The 27,817-nt window shown below is 47.0% G+C and overlaps 1 protein-coding gene across 2 annotated transcripts in view; it reads right to left on the bottom strand.

Annotated features, from left to right (window-relative positions):
• Nucleotides 1-6,090, bottom strand: part of CHD2 (chromodomain helicase DNA binding protein 2) — an 83,849-nt gene extending 77,759 nt beyond the window's left edge. Inside the window, exon 1 of one of the 2 annotated variants that reach the window (XM_039723080.1) lies at nucleotides 5,823-6,090. The gene's annotated coding sequence lies outside the window, so the exon portion shown is untranslated. Of the gene's footprint in view, nucleotides 1-5,322; nucleotides 5,488-5,822 lie in introns of those variants that run through there. The other variant, XM_039723079.1, reaches the window with a different exon arrangement.
• Nucleotides 6,091-27,817: the final 21,727 nt, after the last annotated feature.

Genomic DNA, 27,817 nt, shown 5'->3' with positions numbered 1-27,817 from the left:
GAATCATCGTCTGAAAGAAATCTTTGCAGGTGACAAGCTTGAAAAGGAACCTTTAGACCCAGAGCAAGGAGATCAAAGACCTTGCAAAATTCAGCTGCATATAACATGGAGGAGTCTTAAATTTGACTAATACTCCTTGAAAACCTAGCTGGGATTTGCATACTGTGGCTGGAAGTTTTCAAGTCTTTTGTGAGCAGCTGAAATAACAACGGCTGCTTTCCTGGGAGTCAGCAGCCCCACACCCAAGCGTGCTGCACTGCTGCAGCATTCCCAATCCCACACCATATTCCCACAGAGGCTGCAACATTTCTGAGCTACACATTACGGACCCGTCAGCTGGCAGAGAGATGGTCATTGATGGGTCAGCAAGGAAAATAAACAGAGACCCTCTGCACTCATTTTGTAGTTCTTCCTTTAGAAGATGCACTGATTCATCTCTGTAACGTGCAGCCTTCCTCAAAGTGCAGAACCTCTAGAACAGAAATTTGTTGGAACTGAACATCAGATCAAAAGCTCCAGGCCTTTAACAGCACCACATAATGAGCTCTGCCTCCTTAAGAAGCCAGGAGAAAAAATACAGCTACATGAAAAATAAATGAGCAGCTTTTCCTGCCTCTGAAACCAGAAAATAATGACATGAAACCAAAATCAAATGCAGCACTATCAGTTGTATTCCCAAATGCCAGCATTAATTCTCCCTCTTCCAGCTCCCAGAGACTTGTTAAACAAATGAGCCTTATAATGCATTTTGCAAGTGAAAGGTCCCGGAGTGGTAAAAAGTCAACTCCCATACCAAAAGCCCTTAATGAAAATGCTGCAGCTTATTCCAGGAGTTCTGCACTGAAGGGCATCAGCCTGAGCTCACTCCTGCCACGATTCCTATTTTCTCCTTTGATCAAAAGCACAGTTCTGCAGCGCAGCAATAGTCTAGGCTTTTAGATCAAAACTAGTATCTCAAAACCTGGACGTCAAGTCAGCTCCTGTACATCACAAAAGGCCGGTTTCGTTTTTTTGTTAGCAGAAAAAAAAAAATCCTCTATTTAAAAAATTCCTAATGCATCGCATTTTCCCCGCACACCTGGGCTGGGTGTACAGCCACGCTGTCATCCTGGTTATCCTCCCTACACCATTCATGGCATTTCTGGAACCATGTACACCTCTAAGATTTTTTGTCTCCTGGAGATAGACCTGATTTTGATTGCACACTGCGATAACTGTCAGAACTTCCCCCCTTTTCCCTGTTTTTCCCCACTTGTCATAACTTTTTTTCCTTCAAATTAAAAAAACTAAAGCTTTTAGACTGAACGAGGGTGAAGGTGGGATGAATAAGCCTTTTGCTTTAAACCAAGGAGAAAAACCTTAAAATCCAAACTGCACGAACACAACATGTCTCCTCTCGCTGCATTAATGCCGCCTCACGAAATGGCGCCTGCCTCTGCAGACAGCTGCCTCAGAACGCCCACGGCTCCTCGGGAAAGCAGAAATGCAACTTCTTTTTTTGTTTTTGTTTGTGTTTTTTCCCCGCAAAGCTTTTATTTTTCTCTCTTCACATTCAGCCCCTCGGTACCTTCCGAGATCCCCCCGCAAAGCCGAAGCCTGACGGGGAGAGTTCTCCCTCATAAAACGGCCTTTCCCCTCCGCTTTCGGAGCCCCCCCGGGACTGCTCCCCACAGGGCGTGGGTGTGTGGGGTTGTGGGCTCCAGCCCCTGCACACTGTAAATAAATATGCCGATTCAGCCTCTATCGCCACGATCTTGCCTCTCGAGAATTTTCTCCCTCCGCTTCCCAAATATAAAAGGAGTTTTTGTGCTGAACACGGAGCGGGAGCGGTGACGGGCTCGGCGCAGGGCGCCATGTGGTATTTGGTTTCTCTACAGTACATGTTTTTATAATGAAGGGGGAAGGGAAGGAAGGGAGCTGCTCCTACCAGCATGCCAATAATCTGTTGCAAAGGGCTGGAGCGCTCAGAGCCAATTAGTGCTCCTGTTAACCATTTAACTGCGGAAACAAAGCCAGTCCGCGGGATTCGAGACGGGAAAGACCGTGTGGACTCCCAGGACATCGTGTTCGTACAGATTTCTTCATAGATGCATTTTTCCTATAATAATAAATACTTTCGATAGACAAACTGGCCACTGAAACTCTGTTAGATCACAGCATGCAAAGGTGGGACAGCTATATCCTGCACACGTACACCACACAGTTTTAATAGAAGCTGGATGTGTGTCAGGATCAGTGCTGGCCTGTGGTGGAATGATAAAAGCCACCCACAGGAGGTGCATTTCCGATACGATATCAGGTCCCTGCCACACAAACAGCAAATCCATGCTGTCCAGGGTGGGCTGGGAAGGGTCAGAGTGCTGCTCTGCCCAAGAACAGATGTGTCACTGCAACATCTCCCAGCAATGCTGCTGTGGGTGGAAAAACACCCTAAGGTGGGACGAGCTCTAGGAAAGCGATGGCAGAGTCTGTCTCCCTCTAAATGTGATGTCTCCACCATCCAGACAGCACTACTCTGCTCCAGTCTTGTTTTTTCAACCCCCTAACCACATCAGAACAAGACAAAAAAAAGAATTTATATGCTGCAGTATAACTTGTTATAATCCTTTAAAGCCTGAGGCAGGCCAGCTCGTGGCTTGTTGTATGTCACTGAACAAGCCAGGGAAGAAGATGCACAGGGAATTCTCAGCCTCGATCTTTTTCTCTGGGGGCAAGTCTGAACATTGCCAGAGAGCACAGACAAATTAGTCCTAATGCACAGCCACAGTAACCTGCTCCCGCTTGACCCAGCAGGTCAGCTGGGTCCTATTTTTGTCCTCCTTTTTTATCCCATGACGTACCAGTGAACATTGGATCAGACTCCCAGGGATGCCGGGAGGACCAGCAGAGTTCTTACAGCTCATTGAAGTGCTCAGGGTGCCAAAAGCAGGCTCTGCACTGCAGCTCAGCAGCCGTGGCAAGAAGCAGATTTTACTTGCTTGGGAGGGGCCGCAGCAGCACTGCAGGTCTGCTCCCACCCCAGGCAAGCTCTGCAGTGCACATGAAAGGCGTATTTGAACATCACTACCTTCCCTAAGAGATGAAGTCAAATTTCCCCAGTTGCCATGGAGAAAGTCCAGTGCCCTTGAAAGTTGCAGGTTGCCCCGTCCGAAGTGCTGTACCAAGACTGACAGTGCAACACATCTCACTTTTAAACTCTAGGAAGGATTCTGGCTAAAGTATAACTTTACATTCAAATTAAAAACATTGGGGACCAGGGGGAGGAAACATATGGGTAAGAAACTAGCAGATTATTTAGGCATGTGAGCTGTGAGAGCACAGGCAATACAAAAGCTCTCTTGTTCCTGCTGCCTCCCACAGCTGCATTCACTAAATATATCCCGGGCTGAGAGCTGCATTTCTCCACCCCTTCCTCAGCCCAATGGCGTTTGCAGAAACACCAGCCAGGTCCCTTCGGACAGGCAGTGAGGCAGCAGTGATGCCCTAGTTACAGACGGCATGAAGAACACCAGTGACTAATCATGTCTGCAACAGGGTGAAATTGTTACGTCCACACCTTTTTTGGAGAGGGAGTCCATGCAGCTGATCTATATTTAACTTGAACCCTGGGTGGTTTGTTCTCTATAAGGATACACCCCATTTGTATGACAGAATCAGTTACTGGAAGTTATTCCCATCAGATATTTTCAACAGTTTATGGAGAGGGGAAAAAAATAATTAAAAAGCCTAAGAACAACCACCTCCATAAAAAAAAGAATTCACTGAATCTGCCTTCTGGCCGATGTGGAGGAGAGCAATGGTCTCCCAGAGAGTTTTACCCAGTTTTACCTCCCATCAAATCTCTGATCATATATACATTTGAGGTGAGGGGAAGAGATATCACTGAATTTCCATAGGACTGAGGTGCTCCCCCCACAACCTCCATTTCTGCCATCCACACTTTGCATCCTTTACCCCCAAGGACACATCCTTTGGCCCGGCACAACAGATCCTTGGTCCCAGCTGCAGCCTTGAGACCCTGCTGCAGTCACAGCAACAGAGGGAAGAGCTGCCCCTTCTCAAATACTGAATTCTCAAATTGTGGCAATTAAAAAAAAAATCGTCTTGGTGTCTTTCCTCACTTCCAAGCTGTGAACCAGCAGGGATTTTGACCCTCCTGGTCTCTGCTTCTTCTTTTCCTCACAGTACTCCGTTTCTTCAACACCTCCAGTTCCACTAGCAGCACAGCAAATTTGACAGAATCTGGTCAATTTTTCAAGGTTTCTCATTTTAAGAAGTCAGTGGGAGCACACTATCTTGCAATCAAACCTCACAGGAGGGAGAATTAAATATCTCATGCATGACCTTAATCCATAGGATTTTGCAGATAGTTTCTCTTGTAATCTCAATACCCGGAGCTTATTATGCATTCAAAACAGATCTGTAGCCCTGGAACATTTTGCAACAAAAGAAACTCAAAATCATTTTGATATAATTATGCAGTCACACCAGTCACATGCTTGCTATGGAATAAATATAAATACTGGGCTTTTGGGAATAACTTGCAGATTTACAGTGTTTAAAAAAAACCAAAACAACACAAGAATAAAACTATCTATTATATATGGAAAAAGATCAGGTTTAGATGTCAAATTTCAGCCGAGGAAAATGGCATGATTATGAAGTCTTTTATATATATATATTTTTTTTTTTTCAATCTGCAAAACATAAAGAACTGAAACTGATACTTAAGCCTCTCCATAAAGTAAGGACCTCATTTGCTAAAGCAGGACTATCATTCAAGGCATTTAAAAACCTTTGAAATCAAACCTTTGAAATCAGATAATTTATTCACAAAATGGCCACAGGTCCCTAAGCTTAAATTGCTGAAAGCTAGAAAAGTTAGAAAACTGTGCTTTTGTGTCTTTCTAGCGCATTTTTTCTTTCTCTGCTTTTCTCGCCTTCCTGAAACGAAATGACCTCAAAGACTGCTCTAATTTAGTCGTTGGAAATTGCCGATTTTAATTAGGGACGTTGCAATTCAAGAGCCACACCCTGCTGCCCTGGTGGTGCTGAAAACACTGGGGACCAGCTGGGGGTCTGCCTGCTCTGATCTATGGTCTTTAGGATCCTATGGATTTTGGACCACACGTGGGAAGATATAGTCCCGTCTCTGTGCTTTTAAAAAGGGAATACAAAATGTGAAACCAGATGTTAAACCTGAGCCCCAGAGAAGCCACAGGAGCGTGAGTTACCTTCAACAGCAGTAAAGTTCTAAAAGCGAACAAAGGCATAAGGGGTTGGGATGGAAGGTTTCATCCCTCAAAGAAAGCAGTGACTCACCCACATTCCTAACTGCGCAAACAAGGGAGGCAAACCCTCCTCTGGCAGTGAAGATCCTCCACATTTTCCTGTGTGGAGCAAATCCCAAGCAAAGGCGACTGTGGTGGTGTGTTAGAGCAAACACAGCACAGGAAGGTATTTTGGAAAAGGACTCTCCTTTGCACACCTCTGTGTTTATGTGCCTTCTTGAAAAAATAAAGAGTTCCCAAGTACTGCTTTTCACTTCTGAAAACACACTGAAAAGAAAAAGGGCTACTACTAACAACCGGTTTTTAAGAGCCAAACCCATCTTTTCTTAGATACAGGGGTTTTTTAATACTAAGAGGCAGTAGTTTACTTTAAAAAATCCAAACAAACAAAAACCAATCCAAGGACAGATTAAAAAAGTCCAAAAGTTCACTGAGCAGAGAGCCAAGCAGTGAGTAACATGGATAAGGTGCTGATTCTTCCCATGAAGTTAACCATATGGGAAATTTTGACCTAGGGATGTGGAAACTCACCCTCCCAAATATCTGCGCAGTCGTTCCCATCAGACAAGGCACACTTCACTGATGGAGGACCAGCGTTCTCCAGGTGATGGATGGCATGGAGCCAAGCTGCTAGACATGCCCTGCTCCACCCTTTCTGCATAGCTCTCCCAGAGGTGGGGAACACTCTGCAGGTCCCCAGATGGCCGGGGCATCAATGGAGCTGCTGGGTGGTAGCAACAGAGCCTTCAGCAGCAGGGATGAGGAGGAGGTGGTTGAAAGGCTGGGTGAGAGGAAACAGGACAGAAAAGGGGCCCAGAAAGCACAGAACGTTGTTAATTTGTGAGAGAAACTGCAGGAAACCAACATCTCTTAACTGTAAACCTCAGACAGGTTGTGGTTAGGAGACAGGTGACAGTGACAGGGCTGCAGGACAGGCTATGCCTGTACCCCTGGGTAGCTGTGCCAGGGCTCTGTTGGGTGAGGTTTGTTCCTCTGTGCAATGCAGGATGCCAAAATGCCGGCACAAAATTCCCCTCTGGCTGCATACTCCATGAAGCAGAATTAAGGCTGATGCTCAGTGTGTTCCACTTTATACTTAATTTTTCAATTCTCAGGTTTCCAGTGGTAGCCAGACACCCCAAAGTAATCATTCATTCCTCCTGGGGAGCAACTCCTGAGGGTTCTTGGAGCTGCTGCAGAAGGGAAGTGGTGTGACAACTACCAATGTAGTTTATCTGCTGATGTTGGGAGAGACCTTGGCAGCACGAGCTGCTAGCAGGAGCACAGAACTCTTGTTAATGATAAGTATCAAGCCTCAAACAGATAAAATAAGCTATCCTAGAGCTTGAGGCATCATGGAAACGCCTGTTGCACTGACGCTGCTGCCATACTTAAAGCTAAGCCCCAGCAAGCAGGGACAGCACACAGACCAGCTCCTCCTGCTGCTGCAGATTCTGCTGGCAGCATTTGAAATATTGTAGGCATTTCAGACTACTCTCCTGTCAGGACTCCAGAGCTTACATAAAAAAAAAATAAATAACCTGTTTATCAAGTTGCAGAACAACAGCGATCCGTCTGGTTTATTAGATGGAAAGAGCAAGAGCAGGGGAGGATTTTGCTGACAGTATTTCTACCTTGATTAAGTGACTGTTATGATCAGAGCAACAGAAAACCAACATCACGAGCTCATTACAAGATATTTCTTTGTGCAAAGGAAGAGAAACTGCTACAAGAGATGGACTCTATGTTTTTATTATTATTATTTATTATTATTATTACTACTACTACTGCTACTACTGAGCATTTTGGCTGGCTTGTGCTGTTTGGAGAGCCCAGTTCTGCTAGGCTCCTTGAGAAAAGCAGCATTTGTCCCCAGCTTTCGGCATGAAAACACAACTCAAATCCCTTTTCGGGAACAAAGGTGCTTCCCAGGAGCCTGGCGTGCTGCCGGCATGCCGAGCGCGTAGCCAGGCAACGGCAGCCGGATCGGGGCTTGCGCCTCACCCGCGATGCTCCAGCCTCCACAAACAATTCTTGCCACGTAGACAGGACCGTGCAGGGTAATGGAAAATTACTGCAGGCTTTTTCTTAAAGGGCGAGCACCGCCGCTGGCGGGGAAGGCTGATCCGCATGGCGCTTGCCAGCGCGCCCCAGGGTCAGCCCGTGCTTCCTGCGGGGAGGCTGCAGCGCGTCACCGCGCACCGGGGCATCCATACACTGAAATTGCACTGACATGCCATTCCAGCCGGCTGCGGGCATCAGGAGCGCAGAGCAGCGAGCTGAGCTGCGAGGGAAGGGGGAGCAGGGCAGCCGGAGCTGAACAAGGCAGGGCTGCCGCTCTCGAGCTGCTCTCTCCACGCGGCTCGAACCTTAGGGCGGTGAAGCTCGTACGGGCTGCGCGCTGATGCCAAAATAACCCTCCTGCTCCTGGCAGGAGCAGCGTTTTTACAACTGCCTGGCACATTCCTGCAAGGCTGCAGGAAGAAAAAAAATACCCTTAAAGAAAGAGCAAACTTTGGCAGTGGTTAAGCTATCAGGACAGCAGCAATAATAATGAAAAGGTATGGCCATGTTTACCTCTATTTCTGGGGTAAAAGAGAATTTAGTTAATAAGACAGCACTGTGCTTACCTAGCTTTTAATACCAAGCCAAAAAGCCACAAAAATAGCTACAGAAGCACCCAACAATCAGCTCCAGCCACTGCACCTCTGAAAAACAGAGATATGCAGACTTACTGGTTGGGCAGGGTCTGCCCTGCCCTGGAGCACACAGGAGCTGCCCAGCAAGACCAAAAGGTGCTCTTCCCAGAAGCCTTCAAAAGTAGCTCGTGTACCCCTTACAAGTTTCATTTTGTCTCCTGCAGGAGCAGACCACGCTGCCTGTTCTTGGGGTACCTATGGGGAACTGTGTCCAGCCCGCAGCAAAAATAGAAATGCAGACATGCTGACATGTTGCTCTTGCTTTTCCTTGTTTGCTCACTGCAGCTCCTGGTGGCCCTGGTGTGGCTCAGGATCACAGATGTTGCATGCCAGACTGGTTCTAGGTCAGCTCCTGCAGCAACAGCGCTTTTGTTCTTCCCTATCTTCATGTATTAATTTGCCTGGTTTTTCTCAGATAAGCACTGGTTAAAGCCTTAACCCAAATCTTTTTTTCACTCTGTTGTAGCCAGCAAATGAAAACAAAGCCCCTGCACCAAGTTAGGGGACTACTTTGTAATAGAAACTTCCTGTCCCTTAAATAGAAGCCTTTGTTGTGAAACTGTTTTCATTGCAAGCTCCACAGGGAAAGTCATTATATTTAATAGAGGTTGACCTCATTTTGTAGTTCTCGATATTAAACCTTAGAAGAGGGACACATAATTAGAAATGGTGAGTTCTCAACAAAGGTACACAGTACTTGTTGCTGTTTCCTTCTTACCTAAGGATTAATTTAATATGTTCGGAAAGAGTAACTTGAAACAGCTTTTGGCAGATAAGTGAACTCTAAGTAAAACGCAAAGATCTGGTTTCCAAGAAGCTTTTTACAAGCTGTACAGAGAAGTGAAATAAAACCCTCCAGCAGCACACAAGGCTTCCTGCAGAGCCTCCCTGGAATAGCTGCTGCAAACCTGCATTTCGGTGAAAGCTGATCTGGGTCGGAGGCTGGGGTTACATAAAGACATCTTGCATAGAGGCACAGAGGACCCGTGGTCAGGCATGGACCTGCCCCTGTGGCAGCCTCTGCTCGGCTGGAGGGAATCAAGGGAATTTTCTACTGCAGTTCCAAGGCTGTGCTCTGAGACAAAGAAAGCAAAAGGGGTTTCATCTCAGTCAACACAGACAAGGGAGGGAATGCAAAGATGCCCCAGCTTTGTTAGGTTTGCTAATGCAACCTGGGTTTCCACACAGTGGACACTGTTGTCACTGCATAATGGGTAAACAAAGCACTGGCCACCACTAAATAAACATATTTTCTACAGAAAGGGAGGGCAAGGCAGTGAATGATGTGCTGTGCTGCACCATGCTGGGGCCTTGCTGAGCACAAGCCTGTGTTGGGGCTCTTCACCTTAATGTGGTGTGAGTTTAAAACATCTCTTCACAGCCTGCTTTTCGAGTAACCCCATCACTTTTCCAAACTATAGAAGTTCACTTGAAATACACATTTTCAATTCATTTTCCCAGCTCTTGTGATAGCCCCACTGCTCTCCCACCTCCTGAGCATCCCTTGCATTCCCAGTGTTCTGAGTCTTGCTGGCAAAGTGTCACCTCCCTGCTGAAACACTCATTATGTAAAAAGGACAATTTCTCGTTGAAAGGCCCAGGCTCCCTTAAATTTCCCCTTACATTCTGTGGTGTGAATGAGTGTGTCAGCTTCAGCAACCCTGAGAACTTCCTGATTTCTGCACAGTTCCCCCCTCTGCAAACAGCTGACAGCTTTAAATTAAGTTTTGGACTTGCTTTCCTGAAAAATCAAATAAATGTTGGTGTCCCTAGCTGAAGGACTTTCACATGGTGTTAAACAGCAGATTCTTTTCTGTACTACAGCTCTCCTGGGTCGGTGCTGTGTGTGTGGAGCAGGGTGGTTGCTGCCCACGCCTGCAGTGGGTTTGCTCTGCCCTGTGGTTTGTACACAACATGCATTCCAACAGGAGCAAAGAAAAGGCAGCTCCTCCAAAAACATCACCAGAAACTCCCCAAAGCCCACAGCATGGTGGCTTAAAGCACCCAGCCTTTGTTCCTCCTCCCTGGGAACAGATTTCCACTCCACACAAGCAAAAGGGATCATAGTAATGAAAAATGTGTGAGGAAGTCAAGAGTGGGACCACAGCAGCCTGGGACAGTCCTGGATGGGTGGGCTCTGGGGCTGGGAGGACTTTGGTGGCCAGCAGCTCTCCTTGGGGACAGACGGACACGGCACAGATAAGACACATTTACCCTTGCACCCTGCTTGGCCTCCACCCTCAGCAAGACCAGGGCTGTTCTGGCTTAGCTGGTTTTTCCTCCCTCCTGTTTCAGATGTGGAGTGTTATTAAATCACACCCAACAATTCCCAGCACACCTCAAGCAATTAACCCTATCCCATGGCAGTGCTGGCTGGGGAAAGCCCTGGACAATGTCCTGGGACTCCCATAAAGCTGAGAGCAATTTTGCCACCCGTTCAGTGTGAAGAAGGCTGGGCTTTCTGCGTTTATTTTTGGAGCAGTAAGTTATTTTCAAAGAGCCTTTCTGTCAGGCTTAGCTGGGTGTGAGCTGCCAAGCGAGCTCCTCCAGCTCTGCGGGCACCATTAGCAGGGCTGCCCTGTGCTGAAGTGATGTCAGCACTTCTATTACAGCACCTTCCCCCTGCTCCAGCCCCCTTATAAGTGGACATAAAAAATCCGCTTTTGGCAGAAACACTCGAGCCAACGAGGAAAACAGTCACCATTTTAACCTGATCCTCGCTAAACTTATCTGGCTGGGCGGAGAAAGCAGGGGTTTAAAATACATTTTCTCCCTCCCACGCCTAAATCATGAATTTTAAAATCCAGCTGTATTGCACTCAAATTACTCAAGGGGAGTTTTTTTTAGGTTGGGTTTTTTTTTCGTAACTTACCCGTGATAAATGGAGAAGTGATCCTTTCCCTCCTCCGCCTCTTTGCAAGCCAAACACTTGATTAAAAGTTTCCATTGTCAGTCCTACTAATGAAGGCCACAGTTAATAGTCATTTTAATTGGGCACAAATCCATTGTAGTGTTAAGGGAAGAGACTGATGTCCTTCTCATCACCCTTGGTGACACACAGCCACCCAGGGTGCTGGGGCAGGAATTAATTTAGCTGACGACTCACCAGGAGCTTCCAGCCAGCTCAGCCCAGGCTGAAACCACCCAGCACCAGAGCAGGGGCACTGCTGGGTTGGGACACAGCAGATGGGGCTGCAGGGAAGCAAGAGTGCTCATGGAATATGTTTTTCAATAGCTGGCTTCTAGATCAGATGCTGCTCAAGGACAAAGCAGCCCCTTCTCTTGTGGAAACACTTGCTATCAACTGGCTGTACTGTCAGTTAGATTGACGGATTCATCCAGGCTCAAACTCCATCTTTTTCCTTTTTCCTTGACTTTTCAGCTGGATCAGTTCCATGAGCACTAGAGCCAGCACACAGAGTGCAGATGGGGGACTGAGAGGAATGCAAGATGCCTGCAGCCAGCAGCACACCAAGGACTTGGGGAAGTTTGTGTCCCTGAGCCCAGCCCACAGCATGTGCACCATGAAATCAGCAGGCAAAGAGGAAGAGCCCATGGCCTGCTCTGCATTGCCACCCCAGATGCTAGAGGAACTGCAGGAAGATGACCTGTAAGAGGAAGCCTACCAACTCTTTCACTCTTAGAAAGAAGTTACCCCACTTCTGGTTTCAGTATTTACACATTTTCTAAGCTCAGGATTCCTGTGTTACCCCAAAAAAGGCAAAGCCTGGAAACAGCTCAGGCTCCAGCCAACAAGAGCTTGTTCTGGTGTGACGACATCTGCAGCTCCAGACCTGCTGAGGTGTTTGGGAGGTGCAGAAGGTAGAGGCTCTGTGGAGTCAGGGGGACAGCAGCCAGCCCAGCCCAGCCCTGCCATCCTGCTTTCCTGAGAGGGGAATGCTGTGCTGCACATTCTGCCAGTGCCTGCTAAAACACTTCCCACATCAACTGCCCCTGAAAGACATGTTTTAGAACAGAAGAGAAGTTTCTACGTGTCTCCTGAAAACTCCTTTTCCCACTTGACCTCCAGACAGTCGGGGTAGGAAGCCTGTGAGCGTGGCCATCTGCCACCCTGCTCAGAGGCAGCTGTCTTTCAGCCCACTCATTAGTGTGCATGTCATCACATCACACACTCTGCTTGCTGTGGAGAGGGATTCTAGTAATACAGGACACAGATTTACAGGAAATGAGGCTTTACTTCCTGCTCTTGGAGAATCATCTCCCATTTGTCTGATTAATTCGGGAGGAACATGCTAACGGGTGCACATTCCACTGCAGGACACACGTAATGCCAAACTAGCACCCGTGACAACACTCAAAAGGGGAAACTGGTGTTTTGGCTGCTGTGCTCCATCTCAAGCCCCAAACATTGGTACCCCAGTCTTACCCTGCTGTCAGCAGGGCTGTGCTGGTGAATGGCAGCACCAGGGGGTTTGTCCTTTTCCACCCAGGAACTGCAGGTTTCCCTTTGCATTTGGCAAAGCTTTTCTATGACCTGCACCTGCCTAAAATTCCTGCTCCCCAGGGAAGAATGACACATTATCCCAAGTAAACAAAAACCCTTTCATGGAGGAATGAATGTCAATACCAAAGGTGGATAAGAGATTAAAATAGTGCTCAGAGGATACTGGCTTTCCCTGGGGACTTTGATTTCACCTCTGCTGCTGTGGTTTGGCTCAGCACTGGAATTTATTCCTGTTAAATATGTACCTAATGAGACCAATGACCTCCTGGGAGAGTTGCATCAGTTTTCATCCCAGCTGTTCCAGTTAGAGTTTCCATTAAAGAACTGGTTAATATGTGGCCCACTGGTCCCATTTCCTTCTTCTAGCTGGGTCTGGGACTGCTCCAGCCCCTAAACCTTTACCTGCTGCTGGCTGGAGAGATTTGCACAGGCAGGTCCACAACTCAGTCCTGTTGTCACTGTGAAATGCTGAGGTCCCCTGTGTGTCTCATGGAATTAACTATGAAATACAGAGAGATTTAATCAGTTCTGAAATGCCATTTCTCTGCCATGAACTTTGTGCCCAAAGCCGAGAGGTGAATATTGCTCTGCTACGCTGAGAAACAAAACAAACCCAATGTTTTTCCAAATCTGTTTATGAGATTGAAATGTAAGTCATGGCTTTAAGGTATGTATTGCAGGCTTTCTTCTTTAAACACATAAATATTTTATCAGTGAATATTCTGTTTCAGCAGTCAGGCATGAGGTCACTCCAAAGGCTGTTGCAATTGTGAGTTGTTGCAATTTTGAGCTAAGCAGTCATTTGGATTGTGCAATTTCCTAGTGTTTGAGAATATCCCAACATGGAAGAAACAGCGGAAAATGAAAAATGTTGTTTTCTTAATCAAATCGATACCAGAAGACTTAAATCCCTCCTGTTCTGAGCCAAGGATAAGGATTTTTTTCAAGGATTTTCTTCTTAAAAAGGAGAAAAAAGAAGATCTGCTTGTCTGGCAATGTTTTCTGTCCAGCACCAACCACAACAGGGCACAAACATCTGGTATATAGGGAGAGGTCAGACCTGAAACCCAGCCAAAACCAACACAGAGTGTGAAAAGGAAACACATCTTTGTCATGTACTGCTTTGTCCACAGCAGTAAATTGGAAACAAGACTTTCCTATTGAGAAGAAAAAAAAATTTAAAAACCAGGAAAAAAAACCACAAGAAAAATAAAGTAATGAAAGAGCTGCTAAAATCTGTCTCATTCAGTGTGTTAACAGCCAGGAGAATTGAACTACATCAGATATTTAAATTAAATATTCAGGATGAAATAAAGCAAAAAATATGAGAGAAAATACAACTAAGCTCCCACAGATCCATTTGGGGATCCCAGAGGACAAAGGCAGGAGAGCCTTATTTTACCACCCGGCAGGAGCAGCATGAAGTCCTTAAATCTGGGGCCTGCTACATCAAACCCTAATCTATTTTAACACCCCTAAATCAAAATCTAATCCACTGTAATGACCCTAAATGAAACTCTAATCCACTTTAACACCCTGCCAGTTGCACGGCATTGCCCTTATCAGTGACTGGAGCTAAATCCCACCCACACCCATTCCCAGCAAAGCACAGCCCAGGGTGATTGAGGGTGCTGGAAGGGCACCTCCGGAGTGGCTGGAGAGCAGCTCTGCCAGAAGGGCTGGGGGATGCTGCTGGCTGCGAGAGGCTGGCCGTGACCTGGCCGTGTGTGCTGATAGCCCAGAGAGCCAAACACAGCCTGGTCTGCATCCAGAGGAGCGTGGGCAGCAGGGCAAGGAGGGGATCCTGCCCCTCCTTGGTGAAAGCCCCTCCTGCTGGGGGCCCAGCACAGGAGGGAATGGAGCTGCTGGGGCAAATCCAGAGGAGGCAACTCAGATGCTGACAGGGCTGAAGTACCTCTGCTCTGGGGACAGGGAGAGAGAGTTGGGATGTTCAGCCTGGAGGAGCTTCAGGGAGATCTTAGAGCCCCTTCCAGCACCTAAAGGGGCTCACAGGAAAGATGGGAACCAACCTTTCACAGGACTGGTCGGGATTGGACAAGCAAGAATGGTTTTCAACTGTAGGAAGGTCGATGTACATTAAATATATAGAAGGGGTTTTTTATAACGAGGGTGGAGAAACTGGCGTAGAGGTGGTGCATGCCCCATCCCTGGAAACATTAAAGGCAAGGCTGGATGGGGTTTTGAGCAACCGGGTGTAGTGGAAGGTGTCCCAGCCCAAGAAAGGTTCCTCCCAACGCAAACCATCCGTGATTCTACGGTTCAGAGCAAGGGCAGCTCCGCGGGAGCCGCGGCATTCCCGGGATGCGGCGCCTCCCTCTCCCGTCCCGCTGGAAACGGCTGCTGCTGCCCCCGCGCGGCGGGACCGGCCCGGGAGCCGGGCACCCTGCTGCCCTCCGGGACCGGGGAACCGAGAGCCGGGCACCCTGCTGCCCTCCGGGACCGGGGAACCGAGAGCTGAACACCCCCGCTGCCCTCCGGGACCGGGGAACCGAGCATCCCTGCTGCCCTCCGGGACCGGCGGGGCCAGGGCAGAGCCCAGTGCAGGGGGCTGAGCCTGCCTGAGAGCTGTGCCTCTAAGCTCAAAGGCATAAGGAGCTATCTGTCCAGCTACCTATCCAGCTATCTATCTATTTCCTGCCTCCCTGATCACCAGAGCAGGATGTCAGGCATTGTGGGCCTTCCCTTCCCTTCCCTTCCCTTCCCTTCCCTTCCCTTCCCTTCCCTTCCCTCTCCCCTCCCCTCCCCTCCCCTTCTTTGGATCAGAAGGGCAGCAATACTTTCATCTGATTTTTTTTTTTTATAGGAATTTCGGTATCACTGTGGCTCTGTCTTGCACAGCTTTCAGCATTCTGTAAACTTCTTGAAATAAGGGAAAATTTCCCACCTGCAGCTCCCTAAGGGATGTGACAAGTGTGCTCTTCCTGTCCAACACCAAGCTCCTCCAAAAGCTTGTGTGTGTGTGTGTTATTTCTTTTTGGACCAAATGAATGCACACCCCACATGGAAGCTCTCTTAACTATTAGATTTATAGAGCGTCACTAGATATATAAACCCAAATCACTGCAGTTAAACAGCCTGTGAAATTCCTGCAAGCATATGAGAGAACACATGAGGACAAAATGGTGAGCACAGCTTTTCCCTGACATTTTTAATGCCTGCAGCAAGCGTTGGTTCCCCAGCAGTTGGTGCAGAGAGAGCTCCCTCTCCTGCTGAAAATTCTCTTTAGCCCCTGTCCACCCATGGGAGGCGTTCTGTTAGCCAGCATTTACAGGGATCAGGCCCGTGGCAATGGCAGATGCCATAAAAAAACCACATTTAAATGGACATAGACATACAGAACTGATAATTTTGTTCATCTCTTGTACTATTTGCAAGAGAAACAGTCAGTTTTTGATTTTTTTTCTCCTACTGCAGAAAGACTATCCCTGTCAACAGAAATCATCCAGCTTGCAAACAATTCATCTGAGAGCCTGTCACTTCACTAGAAAAGCCAGAATACCCTGGAATAATTGTATTGTCTGCTGCAAGGGGTCAGTGATTTGACAGTTCTGAGCAGGTGAGATGCTCCTGTCCGCAGGCAGTGACCCCGAGCAGTGCTGAGGCACCAGGTTTGCACTGCGAGCTGCAGCTGACGCAGGGAGGATTTTCCAGGAGCATCCACGTCCAATCTCATCCAGAGTTTCACTGTCACAGTGTCTCCTATAAATAGGGGAAATGCTCCTAATAGGTAGCAAAGCGAGTGGGATTTCAGAGCAGCTGGAGAAATCACTGAGCCTGCATGGAATGGCTCTGTTACACCAGGCTGCACCAGCAATTCGACTGGCTGTTTATACTGCTCTGAAGATTTTGCTATTTCCCACATTTTTTTTCTTTTCATTTTTACCTGATTTGTAACTAATAATCCTAGCTTTATAAAACAGGAGGTGTTGACATATGGTACATTTTAAAAAGCTCTCTTTTCCAAGTGTCAGAAACCCGTTCATCTTACCAAAACACAGCCATGGGTGTAAATCCTCCTCAATAAAGAGGAGGCGTTCAGAACAGCAACTTGGGTGTAACAACAGAGCTGATTGTAACACAAGGTTTTCACTTCCTAGGGACATTAATAAGGAAAAGAAGGAGCCAGTGACAGTAACTGAATCAGGCTGGAAGGAAAATTGGTTGATTTTTTGGTGTGAATCAGCAATCCAAGAGGAGGATGCTCCAGGGCAGAGCTGGCAGCAGCCCTCTGCCTCCAGGATGCAGCTCAACCCTCTGGGCTGTCTCTGCTGCAATGTACAACAAAACACAGAGATCTGAGAGTCCTTGAGCAGCCTGAATGCTCAGGGAGTGCAAACAGTGAGGGTCCCATTGCTGTAGTGCAGAGCGAGATGCAATCCCCCAGATCCTTCTACCCCCACTCATCTGAACCTCATCCAAAAAATTCAAAGCTCTCAGCTCCCTCAAGGTCTCTGCCACCCTGCTCTGTGCCCATATCCAGCTTGCCCTCGGGGTGAATCCGTGCTGCAGGAAGTGTTTTCCATGGATTTAACAGATGGGTGAGCTGAGATGGGGGGTGAAGTGTGTCATTTGGGGCAGAAGTGGAAAGGGAGGTTTGTTGTCCCACTCCTCCTCCATCGTGACCACCCTCTCCATCTGTTGACACTTCAGCACACAATGCCAATTCCAGTGTGACTCCGATTAGTCTGCAGAGTGCTGCATGTTGATGTTGTGGTTTGATACTTGGAGAGCTCTGTGAAGATATTTAATTAGACAAAATTAATTCCTTTGAGAGCAACCTTCTGGCATCATTTTGGAAAGTGCTAGGAAGCTTCTTTTGTTCTGACACTTGTTAAAAATTGGCATTAGCCATTTCCTAATTTATTTTTGAAAGGACAATCAAGCTACATTGCTTCCCTGGTCAAATGGGAGCTGTGACCTGCCTGCCAGCAGCTCTATCAGAACTGGTGAGCCAGACCTCACCAAAAGTCACTTCCCACAGCTGTTGTCACCCTGAAAGGCTTCTGCCTGAATGGTCAAGTCCTTTGGCCTCTTTCTTCCTGTCCCTTTTTTGACACCTTCACAGTGATTGTGGGGTCTGATGATGACAAGACAGACACAGTAGGAAGGGCAGCATCAGTGGTGACCTTGCTGGCCAGCTCTGCAAGGGAACGTCCCTTACTGCCACCTGAGTGGGAGGTGAATGGGTGTCCCTCTCCCTCTCTGCCTTCTCCTGCAGCCACACTGGGGTACTGGAATTTCTTGTGGGACCATCTGCTGCTAATTCTGCAAACCTCCTACACACAAGGGCCCAGAAGGACAAAGTCTTAATATGATTAAACTTCAGGAGCTGCAGAGGTCTGTGGCTGCACCTGGTCTGGAGTGAGGAAGGAACTGGTACAGGCTGGAAGTACTGTGCAAAACATGCTTTAACCTGGAGCAATCCCTGTAAGCCTCTTCCCTTACACATTGCACCCTCTGGCTGCTTGGGCCCAGTTACGTCGTGGAAGAGCCCTTTGGGGTCAGTGCTTGCCAGAAGGACTGTGTCAAACTGCATATTCTCTCACCAGAGACTGTTTCTTGGATACCCATTTCCTGCCCCAGCTTCCAGTCCCTCCTCTTCTCCCTCCAGGCCTCCACATGGGTTTCTCGGCCTCTTGTCCATCAGTGTCTGTGCAAAATAAAATTGTCATTTTGAGTGTTTGCTGTGGGTCTGTGTGCTTTCACTGGGACAGGACATTCCATGGCTGCCTTGTAGGAAGTGAAGGGTGGCAGCAGCACCAGAAGGGATGGTGCTTAACCCTCTTCTGACATATCCTGAGCAATGCAGCAGCTCAATTGATGTCCATTTTAGTCCCTCTCCTCACTTCCTTTAAATTTCCTCTTTAAAAAGTCCATTCATATCACACTATAAAGGAAGAAGGAACCTATAGTTAAACACTTCATTAGGGGATGTGTGCAGAGTGCTCTGCAAATGGGATGGCACCAGAGTGTGCCGTGCGTTTGCCATTTAAATATAGCTGTATACACACCCCCGGCCTCCTGAACGGCTGAAACCCTCCTCCTAGCAGGTGATCACAAGCCTTTCTATAATTGAAATGAACTTAATCCTGACAAAAACGTAGCAGCAGCTGCTGTGAAAGCTGTGGCTGCTCTCCAAGTATTTCTTACATTCCCCTGATCTGTATATTAAAGCGAGACTGATTGCTGTGCTGCACAATCCTGCCACAGAGTGTCTCTTACAAGGGAGCTGCTGTGGTTTAGATTTAAGGGCTTTGTTGTCTTTTTCATGAGAATGCTTTTTCTCTTGTGTGATGATTGCCATATGAGGATCTGAGCTGCTCAGATATTAATTACTTAAGGCCTGCAACAACACACTAAAGTTAAAGGTAAATACAGATACTGCCTCTCCTTCTCCTGTACACACTATAGAGATATACATGGGTGTTGCCTGAGTGGTGGGATGAAGAAGCAGAGCTGATTTTGGAGGTAAAGTGAGCTGCCAGCCCAGAGGATGTGTGCAGGATGCTGAGGAGACAGCAGCCAGCTGGAACATATGAGAAATTACTGTAGCTGCCCTCCTAATTTAACCTTCATGCCACAAATCTCTGCCTGAATCCCAATGTGCTGTGGAGGGGTGGGACAAGGAGCAGCCCTCTGTAATTCCCGATTTCTCGCCGTTGTTGATTTTTCACTGTCTGCCTTGGCTCCTTTGAGTCCTTCCTCCTCTCCTGTCCCTGGATCTCCCTGGGCTTTGCTGAGTGGGACCTGGCATTCAAGCAGCACAAGCAAGGAGCAACCATCCAGCAACTTCATGACCTCAAAGCTGAGCAAACCCAGCAGCAAAAACCCAGGGAAAGTGTGGCACAGCGAGCATGAGATTGTGCTGAGCAGCACCGAGCCCTGCTCCCTGCAAGCCACGGCAGCAGCCAGGGGGTCACAGCCGTGATAAATCCTCTGAGCAGGAGAACCACCCCAGAGCCAAGGTGCGTCACCCCAAAAGCCTTGCCTGGGAGCGATTTGCGGGTGGATTCCAGGGCTGGCCGGTCCCTGCAGAGATGGACTCGGGCTTCCCATCTTTTGTGCTGTCGCTGCTTCATGGCTTCGACTCCCAGCACGGAAAGCATTAACTCAATCTTCTTCAAACTGTTCCTTAGCCCCGAGCTAGCCCAGGCACACGCTCCCGTTGGCAATGTGACATCCCAGGCTGTTTGAAGGGCAGGACAGAAGATGGTGCTGCCGAGCCAACATATTTTAACAAGAAAACTTCCTGGAGCTGCTGGGTTTTTTGACAGCTCCCGTTCCAAAATAATCTTTGTTTAAACTAAAGAGTTGTCAAGGAGATAAGTTTAAGCAGCACACGAGCTACAGAGAAACATCCCACAGCAAGATCAGGAGCAGATGTGGTGAAATATTGATGGACCAGGATCCCTAATTACATCTCCTACTGAGGAGCTGGCTTGAAATCTGGAGCCTTCCTGCTTTGTATGCGGCACCGTTGGGATAAAGCGATGGGATCCCTTGCAGAGCTACATGGGCAATTGGGCTGGGATGTCTGTGCCTAATGAACAGGCGTCAGCCTTGCGGGAGCTAATGAAATGTTCAGTACAAATGTGTCACCTCCAGGTACCGTCTGTGCCTCGCTCCTGGAGTTTAATCCTCTTCCCCGCCGCTGCCTGGGCAGCCGTGCTCCCTGTTTACTGAATCTTCTCGGTGTAAAACAACAGGGGCAGCCGAAACAGCAAAAAGCACCTTTGATCATTGAACTGGGAGAAATTCTGTGAAGCTCTCAGGCTTCGCTTTTATTATTATTTTTTTTTTTATTAAGACTTACATTACCCAAAAAAGGCAAATAATTTCCATCCATAGTGCTGGCTGCTTATTTTTAATAGGGAAATTTTAGCTCAATCTGAGAACAGGTATAGGAAACTGATCTATGTTTCACATCCAGGGTACCCACATTCTTCACAGTTCACCTGCCTGGGAATTTCAGTGGTTTGGTGGAAAGAAACATCCTAAATTCAGGTGTCACACACAGGCACACCCATGATGGCCATTATGGTTAGGAGCCTTCATTTCTGGCCTTAACACCAATTTTCTGGGTGAGCTCAGTGGAGCCACTATGCCTTCTTGTTTTCATTTCTCTGGCTCTAGAGCGAGAATAATGTTTACCAATTTTACAGGTCTTACAATTTTCTTTAATTAGCTAATGCTCATTGAGTAGTTTGAAGACGCAAAGCAAGAAATGCATGCTATAAAATAAATAAGAGCAGTGAAATCCTCATGCATCTTTCTTCAATAAGATTATATGCTTATATGCTGTTCTCCTACATCTTCTATCAATCCAAACGCTGGCACTCTCAATACAGAATGATCTGGCATTGCCTCAGTTTCCCCACTGAGTGTCCAGAACAGCACTAATTGGGACGATCACAAGCTTTTACTTATTATTTTGTCCCAGCATTCCTAATCAGGATGGGAATGGGTGTATGCAGATCAAACACAGAGATACCAGGCTCAGGGACTGGCCCTTGAGCCTGTAATCCAAAACCACTTAACAGGAGTCTACATTTGTTAAACGAGACCATCAGTCTTCAGCTATTCCTAGAAAAGCTGAAAGGAGAGGAAAAGGCAGTGAATCTTTCAAAACATGACAGCGTTAGAGGCCATCTTTTCCTCAAGCTCCTGTATTTCTCTCAGCATTTTCTGTGCAGCAGGTCATTATGAATTACTAATTACCAGAGCAGGCCAGGTGGGTCTGTTGCTGACCTGCTGTGTAAGCTGGTCAAAAAAATGGGTCTGTCCCCTCTGCATTGACTCCGTGTAAAATATGTGCTCTGAAGAGGCTTGAAGCTTAATATAGGTCTTGTTAAGTGTTCATAAAAGATAGTGAAACCCTTAGATTAAGAGGTACACCAGAGGAGAATGATAGGGTTATAAAACCTATTTCTGCACATAACTCATATTTATATAGGGTCTTTCAGTCTAACAGATCCCAAAGTTTTTTTTTTCAGCATAACACCCTGATATACTGTGTTCGCTTCACCTACCAGTTCAAGGCGACCTCCTCTGAAGTGAAATGTGGCAGCTGTTTAAAAGCCCTGAGCAGTAGTAAGTTTAATAATAGGAAGGCATTTATATGGTCTTACAAACTTCAAAGAGTTAATTCTCTGCCTCTTCAGGAGGCAGACAAGGTTTATTATTCCCATTTCACAAAGGCAATATAACAAGAGTGGACAAGAGTGGAGGAAATCTGCACTCCCACAGATTTATAAAGCAAAATTCTGTGCATGAGCCTGAAGTGCTTTTAATCCCACATAGAGAAAACATATCAACATGTCTTATTAAAAAAAGAAATCCTTTTCTAAAAATAATGATGTGGAGAGAGCTCTGATCTGGATTCTAACACCTGCCACTTCTGGTGAAAGAAAACCTTCCTCAAGCACGTGTTGACATAGAAACATCATGGTCCACAAATGCTTCTGTGCCATGAAACAAATTGGGCACTCAAAACACACTGCCAGGAATAAGACAATCAGTTTTAAGAGGTCCCAGGACTTACTAAAACCCTCTTGACATACAGCAGGAGAGAAAGCTGCAGCAGCCCCAATCCCATAGGCAGCCTGGCATTGTTCTTCCATCACATGTGGCTCCTCAGTTCTCCCCAGCTGGCCCACATCACATGGCAGTGGTGCTTCCAACGAGCAGGAAAATTTCCTTCTGTTATCCCCAGAGGTTCTGCAAGATGGTCCTGACCTTGGGAAAAAAAAGTCACAAAATTGCATGGGTTTAACCACTTACTCATGGAGAACTGGAGTCCCCTCCCTAGATGATATCACTGTTCTCAAATAATTTCTTGAGTGCAGTCCTGATGCAGGATGAAGTAGGAGCTTAAAAGGAACACCTGATCCCTGGGCCCCACCTTTTCACTTGGTAGCACAGAAGTCTCCAGCTTTCATTCCTCCTATTGTTTCCCAGCAAGGATTTGGCCTATTGCAACTTCCACTCTTATTTGCAGGCCAGAGTGAGAAACACCCTCTTTTAGACCACTCTGAGCCCTCAAAATCTGCTTGTCTCTCCCAGACTGCATAGCCTTTGTTACAGTCTCTGCAGCCTCCCTGCAGCTCTGGGCAGCTTAGGGGTTGGGCTGCAAAGCTGCTTTCAGCTGTGCTGTCCAAGCTCCCAACAAATGGATCTGGAAAATCTTCTATCCAAAAAGCCAATCCCCTTGGTGCCTTGGGTCAGTCCTACAGGGTTGAGCGATGCTCGGGGCTGGTGCAGGGTGAGCTGTGGTCTCTGTGTCTGGCAGGATCTAGGACAGGGAACTGGGAGAGATGAACTGACCCATGCTGAGCATCATCAATCCTCCAGCAAAGTGATTTCCATCACGGGAGCACATTTGCTACACGAATCACATCCCATTCATCACAGCTCCTGTCTGGATGTAGCTCTGCCAGCCAGGGCTTGCCCTCTCTCTCCAAAAAGCCCCTGATGTGCTGTACAGCAGCTTCACTGTGCAGGACCTGGGTCAGTGCTCCTGCCTGACTCACTGCCCCCTTCCTCACTTCTCAGGAGCTGTGGGAGCTGCTCCCTTTCACCCCCCTGGCTTCACAGACCCTGGATCAACCTGAGCTTCCACAGTCCCACTGCAGCCTCTGCTGTGGAAGGGTGGCCAGGGAAGGAAGGGAGGATAGTCAGGGGAAAAAGGATAACTTTAGCACTGTTGGCATTGTGCTGCAGGCAGGTACTGTGCCCTCCATCACCTCCCTGGAGCCGTGCAGCTGAGGAAGCTGGTCTGAGAGCAACATGTTACAAAAAGCTGCTGCAGGGCCCTGCCAAACCACCTGGCCTGAATTCACAGCCCGAGGCTGACACTGCTTTAGGCACACGAATGAAGATGTTGAGCTCTGGTGCTCAGACATAAAGTGTGGGCCTTTCTAACACTGTGCAACTCAAACCTAAGAGCAAAATCATTCCTTACTGCTGTGGCACTGAGCCCACAGCACAGACCTCTCACCTTCATTACCATCCAAGTCAAACACGTCACCAATGTAGATGATGGCCCAGGAGAGGAATCTCCTTGGCAGATTTGATGCCTTATGTCGTGGAGGAGATCCTGTGACTTTGCTTCCTTGGCAACACCAATGCCAGGAGCCTGAATGTGCCACTGGCTCTGTATGGCATCCAGCTTCGTTCATCCAGTGTTCCAGCCCTGGAGAGGAGGTAGCCCAGCTCTGTTGGTGGCCTTGGTGGTGACAGCAGCTCGGCATGGGTCTGTGCTCTTCCTGTTCCATGTGCTCTGTGATGTCCCAGCTCCACAGGCAGTGCTGGTTTTGCTCTCAGCCCTGAGGAATGAGGGTTATGAAATGTGTTCTGCTGGCTCTGGCTGACGACATCAGTTGATTTCTCAGGGTGACAGGGAGATTTGCAAGCTTAAGATGGCTTACAGGTCCTTATTTACAGCTCACAGGATGAAGCCCAGACCTAGGCACCCGTATATTTGTGCTCAGAGGTTGAGCAAGTAAAGGAAATGTTTAAATATCTCTCCCTCCTCTTGATTCCCTGCCTGTGCGATAGACTGTCCATCACAGGTACGAGTGTGAGGATGGAGGTCCTGTCTGTCCTTCACTGATGGCTTTGAGGAATCCCTGAATCCACATCATGGTGGGCGAGTCCCTGTCCTTCCTGTGGAGAAAGGCATGGCACAGCCCAAGCTGGCTGAAATGAAGGGACAGAGGGAAGCCTCTCTGATTGTGGCCACAATTTATGGGATTACATAGTGGAGCACAGGCAGAGGATGCTCACAGTCTGCAACTGAGTTAAGTCAGCAGACTGCCCCCACCTGAGAAGTAGGATTTTTCCATTAAATAAAACCTGCAGCTCTTTCTTTCTCTTTCTCCCCTTCCCTCTTTAAATCTGAAAGAATCCCATTTAATCTGTAGGGAGCTTTTCCTGAACAAAAATCCCCACTAGGCTTGACCTTCACCTTTGCAAATGGAAATATGATGTAGTGAGAATTGAGAGCTGAGAGTCAACTGGCATCTTTGCTTTTGCTGCTGAAATAGAGCAGGTCGTTTCACATTTCTATTATGAGCCTCAGATAATGGGGAAGAAAATTAGGTAATTCCATTTTTTGGATTAGTTGGTTTTCTTGTCAGCTGGGAGATGAGATCTGCTGTATGTGGAGAATGACTGGAGGCACAGGATGAACAGAACAGCTGGTCACAGATATTGTTTGGGATTCTATTTCTGCATGACCTGCTCCAGAGATATCAAAAGAGATTGTGGCTGTCTCCCCTGACAGCTACACCTGTATTCCAACGCTGACTTCAAAGCAGTTGCTCTGCTTTTGCCCACATTTGAACAAATTGAGAATCTGGACCATTGTTTAAAGATAGTCTTGAAACTTACCTCAGCTTTGAAATGCTTGAAAATGAGTTATGCATGGACACATGAAAATTAAAGTACTTGAGGGAACCCACAGGCAATATCAAGATGTGCAGGACAGGGAGCCTTGCCAGATCTGACAGGTATTTGTTTATGGGGAGAATTAGAAGCTCTAGTTCAAAGTCTGCAAATTGCTCCATGAAAGCAGGGCCTCCTCATCACAGAGACTGAATTCTCCACACAGGCACATGTGAAAAGAGGAGTTTGTAGAATCAAGAGCAGTGTTAATAAAAAAAAAAAGAAAAAAACCCCAAAGATCACTGCATGAAACATCAACAAGCACAGCAAGAAACAACACGATACAGGCAATCTTTAATCTGAGAAAAAAAAAGACACAAACCCAATGTCTAGAAAGCAAAGACTAATTAAATTTAACAATAAGTATTTTAAAACAAAACAAACAAACACAAGCAATATGTGTGATTAATGAAGCAAAGACTAATTAAATTTAACAATAAGTATTTTAAAACAAAACAAACAAAAGCAATATGTGTGATTAATGGAGCAAAGTGTTTGATTTTTCATCTCATGGGGTCTTCAACTCTGGACATTCTGGAAGAGATGCTTTAGTGGTACCTCAGCAAGCTCACTCGAGGATTGAAAGGAGCAGATTTGATGTTCTCATGTTCTCACTTAAAAATCAGTGAGCCGTTTGGATTTGGTAAAGCACTTGATGACATATTACAAAACGTAGCTCTTTGGATGATCTGAATACAATAATCCATGGACCAAATCACAGCTGAGTGGCTGCAAAGAAGAATACTAAACAGAGAGTGATTCTGTATTCTGTATAATAAACAGAATTATGTTTATTAGAGCTTCATAGAGATCAGGTCCTTGGTCTTTACTGACATTTTTATTGATGACTCTAAGGAAGGATTAAACAAAAGGATGACAGGCATTCACACAGTGACATGTAGTTGGAAGGGATCAAAAACACCAGAGTAAGCTGAAAGATAATGCAAAGGAAGCTGGATAGACTAGACACTTGGGGCAAAAATATCCCAGTGCAGAGAATCTGAGACCTGGGCAGATTGAAAATTTCATCTCTGCAGATGCCTATAAGCTTTAAAGGTGATGCTAATTAGGATCATGCCATGGGGTGAAAAGCCTAAAAAGTGCAATGTGTGGGGAGATGCTCCATGTGAAGCCCTGGAGATGTGATACAGCGAGCCAGAATGAAAACAGAGAATCCTTTAGCATTTCTGGCAGGCAGGTCATTTAATAAACATGTCTACCAAGAATCTTCTCTAATAAAATTTGAAGTATCATTTCCATTCACCGAGCTGGTGTCATGTCTGCAAACTGCACACAGCTTTGTCTCCTCCATGCATTAATTTCCATCCAAATGCCCAGGCAGAGCCTCTATTAGCCACCTCTGTTGACAAGAGTGGATTATTCAGGGGAGCGTAACTAACTCTCTCTTATTTCCCTGAAATCTACACTCGGCTCCTCTGCTGGCAGATGAAAATTTACAAGTGAAAAAGTCTACTGTGTTTCCTTTGGTTTAGATGTTTGGAGTTGGATTTAAGGAAGCATTCTAGAGATTCCAAACAAGGTTTAGGCCTTGGAACCTGCCGTGGTGTGCAGGCAGTCTTGAGTTCCCTTAAAGCATCTCCCAGCACCTCTTGCTTGGAAGAGCAGGGGGCCAGGACAGGGAGAGGACTCCTGGGGACACTCTGAACTGCAAGTGAATCATTGATCTGTAAGCCCTGGGGAAACTGGGCAAATTTATCCAGTTGGAGCAGCTCTTCGTGCAAGTGTCCCTGCCATGCTGTGGCATCCTTCCCTTCAGGACACTGCAGCAGCCAGGGAAGGACATTCTGGAGGAGAGGCAGGACACAGCAGTGCAGCCAGGGTGCTGAGACAAGAGAATCCAATGCCAGATTATTTTAGATGGCTCCAGAGCACCCAGTGCTAAAGCATTTGGAGTAGGTGGGAGCAGAGGAATGATGATTGTTCACACCACCCTGTCTAGCATTAGCTGGAGCCATCTTGCCTGTGGAAGGGCTGACTGCATGATTTCACTGTTCTGTGACCTACAGGCCTGTCCCACCTTGCCTCTGACTAAAGCTGGTACCCATCCATGTGCAGAGCATCCTGTGCCATCACTCCATTGTCCCTGGCTGGCACTGCTGCCCAGTGTGCCTTTATCTCTCTGTGAAATAAAGGTCATTTTGGTGTTCTGCAGGTAGTGAAGGCTTTGAAGAGAGGCTTTGAAGTATACTATAGAAGTAGACATTATTACTCACTGCCCAGGGATTTGGAGAATGTTTAGTCTGATTAAAAAGGCTTTGCATTCTGCTGGCAGGAAGCATGACATAAAGTGGAAAATTTTTCTGAGCTGAATTCAAATGAGTTGATTTTTCTATCAGCTCTTCTCCTAGAGAATGGGTATGCTGTTCCCTGCACTGGATGAGGCTTCATGCTCTAGCAAGGTTCACTCTACCAGTAAGGATTTGAATTTTGGACTGAAGTTTTCAGGGGTTTGATTTGAAATGAAGTTTATGGTACACTGGAAGACAGTAAGTACATCTGGCTCAGGAGAAGGGCTCACAGGGTTTGTGGTGCTCAGGATTTAGAGGCATGGCAGATTTGGCAGGGACAGGAGTGGGAGTAGGGACTAAATTAGCAAATCTTCCTAGCTAGAACCCCACTGCATCCTTAAGGGAGGATTGTATGTTATGTTTGGCTCCAAACAGTGCTATCAGACTCCAACTTCATAAACACCACATTCTTTCACAGGTGTTTGGGTTGGGGGAAGAAAATTGGGAGAAACAGGATAGGCTTATGGACTAGACATCTTTCATCTGAACTGCAGTAAGCCTGTTAGCATCCCACAGGTGAGGAAGGGTTTGTGGCACTCAGCTGATAACAGCACTGACAGCAGATGTTTAGTGCCAGGCAAATTCTCC

Source organism: Passer montanus, unplaced genomic scaffold, assembly GCF_014805655.1.
Source record: "Passer montanus isolate IOZ18808 unplaced genomic scaffold, ASM1480565v1 scaffold5, whole genome shotgun sequence".
NCBI lineage: Eukaryota > Metazoa > Chordata > Aves > Passeriformes > Passeridae > Passer > Passer montanus.
Note: the sequence above shows the minus strand (reverse complement) of the source record. Positions and strands in the feature narration are given on the sequence as shown.